Genomic DNA, 8,582 nt, shown 5'->3' with positions numbered 1-8,582 from the left:
CCCCGTCCCGACGGAGTGCCAGAACGGAGTTTCTGGTCCCGAGACGGAGTTTCGCGATGGTGGCGGCGTACTGGATGTCTTCTGGCGATTTCGACTTCTCCCCGTGTGTTTTCAGATCGAAACCCTTAAATAGTCCAGAGGGGGCGTCAGAGGATGGCCGAGGCGGCCTCACCATAGGGCGGCGCGCCCCCCTCCTAGGCCGCGCCGGCCCATGGTATGGGGGCCATGGGCCCCCCCTGGCCTGCCCTTCTGGCTCCGTGAATCTTCTGGAAAAATAAGCCCTTTGACATAAATTCCGGGGATTTTCCCGAAAGTTGAATTTCTGCACAAAAACGAGACACCAGGGCAATTCTGCTGAAAACATCGTTAGTCCGTGTTAGTTGTATCCAAAATACACAAATTAGAGGCAAAACAATAGCAAAAGTGTTCGGGAAAGTAGATACGTTTTTGACGTATCAGTTACCCAACCGAAAGCCCCTCTTGATAGTGCGGCTATCTATCCTATAATCCGGTCTCCCAACAACCACCTTGAGACCGGTAAAAGGAAAACCTAGCAAGGCCATACCTATGCCTTGCGCATCCCGCTTGATCTCGATGATAGCTCTTCAAGCTCCACTCAAGCCGGAATGCCTCACTTGATCATTGTTGCTTCGTGAAGACTCACAAATGCTCCCCCATACACCATGATGAGAAAGCTCCATTGATGCACATCTTCACATGTCCATTATCACCAAAATGGACGGCAAACTTCAAGCATATGATCCTCTTGAGATGCTCAATCTTGAACTTGCCCAACTCAACCTTGATGACGATCACCACTTGACGTCATCCTCTCATGGGATATACGAGATCTCCCTTTTGATGCATGCCCATGGAAAGATACCTAACCCACATAGACAACGGAAGGGAACATATATGATGGGTTAGTTCATAAAGCATAATTGACACGGCTTACCATACCACATGACTTCTCGTGGCACATTCTTCATGCTTCATGTGTTGACCAAACTTGAATCTATTCTTCACTCTTTGTATTGGTCAACCTTGTATCTTCTCATGCTCTATCATACTATCTTGAGGTGTATATAGAATTCTTCATTTGCTTGCATGCTCTAAATCTTAGTCAACCATAGCTCAACTTATGAGACTATCATGACACTGACTTAAAGCCATAACTTGAATTCTTCACTTGGAATCAAGCACTCAAAATCTTGATCATTCATTGCTTATCACATAAGCTAGAGCATGGCTAATATTGAGTTCCACATAAGAACTCCATCTTCATTTTTTCTTCTTGATCATATCACATATATATCTTCAAATCGATGATCTTGATGCCAATACACAAGGTATATCTTTATCTTTATGGCATCCATACTTCAATCCAACACATGGACTACAAGTAGTACATATGGAATATTTCTTCATATAAACTCAATGAAAACATTAGTTCATAGGGGTTGTCACTAATTACAAAAACCACACATAGGGGAAATATACCCTTACATATTTTCTTTCAACCCGTCCTAGCCAGGAAAATACGCCAGAGCCACGTACACCATCAACTAGCAGCATTCTTTAAAGTTTGAATGCTTGGAGGTTGTGCTGGAACACGGGTATGAGGGTGCTGATGCTTGCTGTCGCTTGTGTAGGATGGCGCAAAGAGCAACCCCTCCATAGGTAAGTAGGAGGCATGAAGTAGCTTAGGCTCCCGGTCCTTTTCCTCAATGAAGTTTTGTCGCAATTTCAAAAAATTCGCAAATTTTGCTCGGGCTCGCGGTCCAAAATTGATACTACATGGATGAATCGGCATACTCGATGCAATTTAGAGGTCTCACCTCCTCTTTGATACCTACGTTGGTTTGGAAGCTACTGTCGAAAAAGAAACTACTTTGGTTTGGAAGCCATGATCGTCTCTAGAGTGCAAAAATATCTCTTGGTTGATTTTCCGAAACTGGAAAGAGTATGCCAAAATTGTGGGCAATGCAAGTTTTGCAACAAAGTTCAAGAGTCAACCACACACATTCTTTTCAAATGCCGCTTCATTATTAGGGTGTACTTTGCTTTAAAGAATTGGCTTGGTCTTCATTACGTGGAACCAAAGAGTGGTGGATCGATGAAGTTCAGAAGCGAGGCCAATCAAGAAAGGCCATGGCATCTCTCCCAATGTTGGTTTCACGAGAAATTTGGAAAGAGAGAAATGCTTGTATTTTTCGAAACCAAGCAGTTACCTTGATAATGCTTGTAGTAAAAAAAATCAAAGGGGAGGCTGCGATGTGGTACCTCCCTGGGCTAAAGATTTGAGTAATGTAATACCGCGAGGGTAGGCTTTGTTTTGATCTTTGCCTTTTGGTCCAGATTGGTTTGTAAGATCTCTAAAAACTTCTCCTCAATTAATAAAATTGATGAATCTTGTAGCTTGTTTCAAAACAAAATCGCAAACTTCGACGGTGGGCGAAATTATCCCCTTTCGGTCCTAACTTTCTAAAACGACAAAATTTGTCCAATTTTTTTAAATAAATTTTGCTCAAATACAGTCAAACAAGAGCCGGTATTTCTATTCTTATATGGCCAAACATGTTACTACGGAATCAGGTGAAAAGCCCACAGTCTGGAGCTATGCCAACATCCAAATGTGGGGAAAGATCAAAATAGTTTCGGTGATCCGCCATACTCAAAATTTCTCTAACTGTCTCTTTGTAGCCTAAACAGTAACATGATTATACAAGATTGCCGACTCGCCGTCCTCCACATCATTATCAGACCGGCACACCGAGAACGATGCCCCGCGCCACGCATCGGCTCTGCGGAACACCCAAACCAGCGGCCCCACGCGCAGTTCCATGGTCGCCGCCGGCGGGCGCGTCCTGCAGCGGTAGGCGCGCAGCTCCGGCGAGTAGCCAGATGAAATCAATGCTCGCTCATGCTCATGCTCATGCTCCTGCACCTCTGTCGAGCGAGCACCGCACAAGTGCCTCAGCAGAGCGGCGAAAAAGAACATGGCGATAAAGATGGCGAGGAAGATCACGAATGCGCTAGCATCGGTGGAGCTACTATCCGCCATGAAAGACTGCTCTTGAAGCTTCACCAGCTGGGTTAGTTAGTGCATATGATTGTACATGAGACTGATAATGATTAGTAGTACTTAAGTAAGGTAAGGCGATGTTTCCAAGACGTGGTTACTAACTTGTCAATTTGTCATGGTCGAAGCGACACACAAATGGCTTCGGTCTCTCCGTTTCTTTGGCTCATCTGTACCGTGCTAGCTTTTGCATTTTGTGTTGTATATTTTCCAGGTCAAAATATTCGGGTCCTGTTAACCAACGTGTTTATAAATCTCATCAAAGTGAATTAATTTTAAACGGGGAAATCTACTTAATCTTATAGGTGTAGATGCACCCACTATTTAAAATTGTCTTAAAATTCTGAAAAAATATTAGGGTGTACACCCAGACATTCTATATTCGCACACGAAGTTTGACGGAAAAATATTATTTTTGTGGCATGTGTAAAAAAACAATTTCCAGGGCTCTAGAATAGATTTTAACGAGACATTTTTTTTGTCTTTTTTACATAGTGCACACAAAATGTTTTTCCTGCCAAAATTTTGTGAGCTAACATAGAATGTGAGGATCCACACTCAGGATTTTATTTCAAAATTTTTAAACATTTTGAAATAAATTTAAAATACATTTTTTTTCAAAAAAAAGTGCATCTAGACCTATGAGAAATACCATGTCCAAATAAACGATACTTTTTACATACTCAAACAATAGTTGTTGAGGCCGTCGGCATACGCTCACTTTTCACGCACCATCGAGGCCACACTCATCACTCGTGTGAAATATCTAAAAGGACATCTTATAACCCTATTGGATTTTGGTTTTAATGATGGATGGTTAAGGAATTAATGTTTTACTCAGCGTATACACGATCCGCATGAAATGAAACAAAACAGTTGGAGACCCCGAAGATGAAAGGGAATTTTTGTGTGTGTATGCACTCTTTCATTTGATTGAGTGTAGGAAACTCATACTACTAAGAGAGGAAAAGTGAATTTCAAGGAGTGAGGTCACGCCTATACAGTGGTAACATTGCATTCTGAAACTATAATAATACAACATAATCTTATACAACATGGAATGAAAGCTCCTTTCAAAAAAAAACATGGAATGAAAGCGCTCCATAAGTGAATCCTTTGTGCGAAAGACATAATAATCCTGGTAGGCTCAACTAGAGGAGAAATCAGGCACCTGTGATCACGATAAAGAATTGTATGACTATATGAGTATACTTTGAATCTGAAGGTGCATAAGAGGTGGGAAATTGTTGGCTATACAAATCACAAAAAACGAAGGGGTATATACCGCAGGTTAATCTGAAATCTTGATCGACTGAATGGGGTAGCACCGTTATAACAAATTATGAACTTCATCTGCATTTTGCATAATGTGACCATGAATTGGAGATTAAAAAAAACTATATGAACCCATATATTTAAAATAGCACTAATCCTTCTTCAGCTCCCACCCAAATATATACTTGGAAAATGTTTGAGCCATCCTAAATACTACCTCCGATTCAAGGCATAAGGCGCCCTCGTTCTACGTGTTTTTCGTTTGACTAAGAATTACTTAAAATATATAAAGATTGTTTGTATGAAATTAACATCATTAGAAAGTGTTTTTCAATACGAATCCAACGATACTAATTACATATAATATAACCAAGATTTTGTTGCTCAATTTTTATGGTCAAAGTTTGTCTTGAAATACGCGTGCGCCTTATTCCTTGGGACGGAGAGTAACAACCTAGTGTACATATAGCTATTCATGAAAAAAAATGCCCGGTGGGTGTTGGGAGGGAGGGGGCAAGGCCCCCCTAGGCCCTAGCTCAAAAAATAAAGGCGTGTGCTAGGCCTATGTCGCCCGATCCATCTGCCAGGAATGGTCGTACCACATCCGTGTGATCAGCATCTTGTGATCAGGAAAGCATGCATGTCTTCTCGCTTGGTAGCATGTGGTGAAGTTGATAGCCGCTAGATGTCTTGCATGCATGCTACTTGTTGCTAGCTGGCAGGTACATGAAATTGCAATATAAAAAGCTCCATTGCAATGGTCATGCTCACAAACTTCACACGGATAACTCATATGTATAAGCAAAAAATGAGCAGTCCTTGACCTAGATCACTTCTCTCCACACAAAATAATATACAATTCTGTAAAAAATAATCACAACATTTTAATGAAAAGTAATACTACAAAAAGTAGTTAAACAACAGTTTTTTGGCTACATATTGATTAGCAACAAAATTCACTGCCAATTTCAAAAGCGATTACAAAAAAAAACATGTGCTCGTAGCAATTAAAAAGTAGTTAACAAACATTTTCCGTTGTAGATTTATTTAAAACAAAAATCACCACCTATTTCAACAAAAATAACAAATGTTTGCAACAAAATAAAATCATCATGAAAGTGGTGCATGCACGAGTAAAAAAGTACTAGTACCTCCGTTCAGTTTTAATTAACCGCATGCCCTACATACGATTTACGTGCCGGCACATGTCATTTCCCGCGTTGATTAATAGCGAACAGAGGTAACAACCATGATCGATGGCATAGTTGTGTTGCATGCAATGGTACCGACTCTCTGTTATTCCATGCGTTGGTCTTGGTCTCCAGGGTCTAAGACGAGACAGTTCCATTGTGGGGAAAAGTGATGGGTTCGTTGCATACAAAACAAAAAATTTCTATCGTGAACAAGAACAAAACAAAGATCCAATCTAGGAAAAGTCAAGATCTAATCTATGAAGATCGAAGCAACGAGATGTATGTGAGACTAACCCTCGAAGATTTCCAAAGCCTACGAGATTAGATCTCGTTGTTGATGTAGTCGATCATCCTGTGCTGCAATCCGGCAGCACTTCCATACTCGGTCGTGCGTACGGTGTCGATGAAGCCCGTCCTCTCCCCGTTCCAGCGGGCAGCAGAGGTGTGGTAGATCCTCTCGGAATCCTAGCAGCACGACGGCGTGGTGGTGGTGGTGGAGGAGAAAAGATGCAGGGCTTCGCCAAGCCGGAGCAGCACTATGTAGGAGAGAGGGGGGCGGCCAGAGCTAGGTCTGGAAGGGGTGGTGAGCCCCCTGCCCCCTCCCCTCTTTATATACGGGGGGAGGTCGGTTGGGGTGGCCACCCCAAGCCCATCTAGGCCTTGGCCGGCGGCCAAAAGGGGGAGGGGTTTTCTTCTCCCCAAGTTGATCCCCCCTAGGGTTTTCGGGAAACCCTAGGGGTTTGGCCGGCTGGGCCTTGGGGGCATGTGCCCCTGGCCCATTAGGCTAGGGAGCATCCCCTCGGCCCATGCTAGGCCTCCTAGGGTTGTGGGCCCACTGGTGGGACCCCTGGAACCTTCTAGAACCTTCCCGGTCTTTCACCGAAAAAATTCCAAACTTTTCCGAAACCTAGAAATTGACTTCCCTTATATGAATCTTATTCTCCGGACCATTTCGGACCTCCTCGTGATGTCCTGGATCCCATCCGAGACTCCGAACAAACTTCAGTCTCCATCTCATATTCCGAATCTACTTATGCGACATCAAACCTTAAGCGTGTCACCTTACGGTTCGTGAACTATGCAGACATGGTCGAGCCTCCTTGATGACGCGTAAAGCACACGCCCGTTGGGAACCCTAAGTGGAAGGTGTGATGCGTAGAGCAGCAAGTTTCCCTCAGTAAGAAACCAAGGTTATCGAACCAGTAGGAGATGAAGGCCATATGAAGGTTGTTGGTGGAGGAGTGTGTAGTGCGGCGCAACACCAGGAATTCCGGCGCCAACGTGGAACCTGCACAACACAATCAAAATACTTTGCCCCAACTTAACAGTGAGGTTGTCAATCTCACCGGCTTGCTGTAAACAAAGGATTAAACGTATGGTGTGGAAAATAATGTTTGTTTGCAAAGAACAGCAGAAAACAATGATTGCAGTAGATTGTATTCAGATGTAAAAGAATGGACTGGGGTCCACAGTTCACTAGTGGTGTCTCTCCAATAAGAAATAGCATGTTGGGTGAACAAATTACAGTTGGACAATTGACAAATAGAGAGGGCATAACAATGCACATACATATCATGATGACTAATATGAGATTTACTTAGGGCATTACGACAAATAACATAGACCGCTATCCAGCATGCATCTATGCCTAAAAAGTCCACCTTCGGGTTAGCATCCGGACCCCTTCCAGTATTAAGTTGCAAACAACAGACAATTGCATTAAGTATGGTGTCGATGGTACTCATCGGCAATGCCCTCCGATTGGGGCTTAGGGTTGATGGAATCCTACAAGCTGACACGAGACATCGGTCCACAGACAAGCGGGGAGAGCGATTTACCCATGTTCGGGGCACTCTATGAGGTAAAACCCTTACGTCCTGCCTGTCTGATCTTGATTATGAAGATATTGGGTTACAATGGGGTGCCGAATAGTTCGGCTGAGATCTCGTCGAGAGGCTAAGTGCTACGGCGACCTAGCTCTAGACTTTTGGTGGCTAAGATTGCTAAGATTGATTGTGTCCCTCGGCAGCCCCTCTACTGGCCTTTATATAAGGGGCCAGGTCTCAAGAGGTCTAACCGAGTACGACTAGGTTTACAGTAGTTTTAAATATAATCTTTCCTTGTTCGGCTGCTTCCTTGTCTTGCCCGCCAAGGAATCTTCTGGTGCGCCATCCAAGTGGCCCGTCTTGCCTTCAAGTGCCTTCATGGGCCTCCAACTAGATTATACAGGATGGGGCAATGTCGGTTACCCGAAGGGTAATGCCCACGTCAGTAGCCCCCGAGTGTCTAGCCGAACATAGTTCAGGTAGAGACTGAAGCATGCCTCCTCTTAATGTTCTTCTCCTTGATTGTTCTTGTTCATCTTGAATCGGCATCATCTTCTTCTGTCGGGTGCGCGTCGGCGCTCCCGATGGGAGTAGCCCCCGAGTCTAGGTACGGATGCTTGCAATCCATGCGTAGACTCAAGTTGTACCACTCGAACGTTCTGCTCTGCCGAAGTTTTTCTGCAAGTCTTCATAGGTCATCCGATATATTTTCCGCATGCAAGGGATAATGAGTAACGTGCCCAACTTTTGATGGTTAACTACCGATGGCAAAACAACGTGACCCTACACAGAATCAAGTCCCCGGGCATGATCCTGGAGTGCAAAAAAGTTCTGTCGGGTGCGCGTCCAGCGCTCCCGATGGGAGTAGCCCCCGAGTCTGGGCACGGGTGCTTGCAACCGGGTGCAGACTCGAGCTGACCAATCATCTTTTTCTTCAATATTTTTCCTTCGAATCCTCATTCTGTCGGGTGCGCGTCCAGCGCTCCCGATGGGAGTAGCCCCCGAGTCTAAGTGCAGATGCTCGCAATCTGTGCATAGACTCAAGTTCATCATCCGATACCTTTTTTATTCCTTCGAGTGTTTTGAGCATTCCTCACGACGTCATTGATGACGTTTTACTGACATCTTGATTTTGACTGATAAGATGCGACCCGCTGGGCCCATGCTTTCTCTGCCTGGCCCTATTTTTAAGCAATATCCGCCCTT

This window comes from Lolium perenne, chromosome 3, assembly GCF_019359855.2.
Source record: "Lolium perenne isolate Kyuss_39 chromosome 3, Kyuss_2.0, whole genome shotgun sequence".
Taxonomy (NCBI): Eukaryota; Viridiplantae; Streptophyta; class Magnoliopsida; order Poales; family Poaceae; genus Lolium; species Lolium perenne.
This window is presented reverse-complemented; position numbering follows the sequence as displayed.